The sequence below is a fragment of the Propithecus coquereli genome, unplaced genomic scaffold, assembly GCF_000956105.1.
Source record: "Propithecus coquereli isolate 6110/MARCELLA unplaced genomic scaffold, Pcoq_1.0 Scaffold52, whole genome shotgun sequence".
In the NCBI taxonomy this organism is placed as follows: domain Eukaryota; kingdom Metazoa; phylum Chordata; class Mammalia; order Primates; family Indriidae; genus Propithecus; species Propithecus coquereli.
Window position 1 is genome coordinate 2,406,501 of NW_012151063.1, and position 1,672 is coordinate 2,408,172.

The following is a 1,672-nucleotide window of genomic DNA, read 5'->3' on the forward strand; positions in this document are numbered from 1 at the left end:
CACCCCCACGGCTTATTTCCCCCCTCGGGAGTCCACTGCAATCAAGACAACCCGATCTGACCAACACTGCCTTTTCCTTTTCAAGGAAAAGCCCGGTTTCCAACGACTGATAAGGATAAATCGCCAGGCAGAGCCAAGCAGCATCAAGCACAGCCAAGAGGGGCCGTTAAAGCAAGTGCGCGTGCGCGCATCAGAATGTGACGTCACTGCGCATGCGCACAACGGTCAACGGAAAAACCTTTGCAACAGGCTCCTCTGGGCGCGCGGTGGGTCGGGGCTGCTCGGTCCCCACTGCCCGCGTGTCGTGCACCTGCGCGGGCTGCCTGGGCTTGCCCCGCGCTGCCTCAGCGTCCCCGAGCACGCCGCCCACCGGCCTATGGGCCAGCAGCCCGACTGAATGCACAGCCGGCGCCTGCTCCTCTCCTCGACCTGCGTCCATAGCCGGGGTCCTCCAGCGCTGGGCCCTCTGCTGCCACTGGGGATGGAGGCTCAGCAGCCCCTCCCTGCCTCTGTGCAGCCGCCCCTGCCTGGCTGTCCAGCAGGCTTGGCCGCTTCTATGGCACGTGGCCCGTCTCTCTGCTACTGGAGTGGGGGTTCGGAGGTTGCTGAGTCACTGCTGCCCGCTGCCTTGCCGTCTGAACTTTGGGCATCCATGAGCTTAGAGAAGTGCCCGCCATAGCTGATGGCCAGAAGGACTCCCCTAGACCCCTCCTTCGAGCATTCCTTGTGGCTCGTGTCAAAAAGAAGAAAGCAAAGGCGAACAAAAGTACACTGAGGTGGTGATTAACAACAACGTGATACTGGGACACAGTGTTAATTCCTGTAAAACAGTTTCCTAAATTTCAACTTTGTGGGGAAACTTTTGGGTCCACATGGCAAGTTTCTAAAGCGTTTACAAGAAACTTGGACAAAAATATCCATCCTTGGAAAAGGTTCCATGAGAGACAAGGTTGAAGGAGGAAGATTTGAGGAAAAGTGGGGAAGCAAAGTACTTCAAAGTACTTCCATCTCCATGTTGTCTTGAAGCGCCTACAAAAACTTATACCTGGATGACACATGTTTTCGGAAAACTCAAAGAGTTTCTCATCCCTGACTATAATGATGAGGTCAGGCAAGTACAGCTCCAGGAATTAATACATTTGAATGGTGGTTCAGAAAATGCAGATCTTCCAGTGGTTGGAGGGAAACCCGCCTTGGATACAAGAGCTATACCAACCCCAGTAATTACCAGAGGAAGGGGAGAAGTCATAGCCCAGCTGGTTGGAGTTGGTGTACCAAGAGGGACACCAACTCCTAGGAGAATCCTTTCCACTCCAAGGCCAGTGAGTTGCAAAAAGAGGACTTCTCACTCCCAGATCAAGAGGAGTCTCCCCAACTGGGTACAGATCTCCACCACCACCCCCAACATAAGAGAAATAAGGACAATGTGACTAGGAGGATGGAGATGGCACTGCTTATGACGAACAGAGTTGCGATTCCTATGCTAACAGCTATAGTACCCCAGCCCTAAGTTGTGCTGATTACTATCTTATGGGATCAGACTCTGTGAAGACACTTAGGATTCTTATGGGCAAGAGGAGTGGAGTGACGAGACATAGGGACTTGTTCACCAGAACAGGGAAGGATGTGTTTACAGAGAACATCCACTGGCAGATACTGATTGTATTGTTTG

At 52.8% G+C, this 1,672-nt stretch overlaps 1 pseudogene; it reads left to right on the forward strand.

Annotated features, from left to right (window-relative positions):
* The first annotated feature begins 212 nt into the window (after positions 1-212).
* Positions 213-1,410, forward strand: LOC105820341 (annotated as a pseudogene).
* Positions 1,411-1,672: the final 262 nt, after the last annotated feature.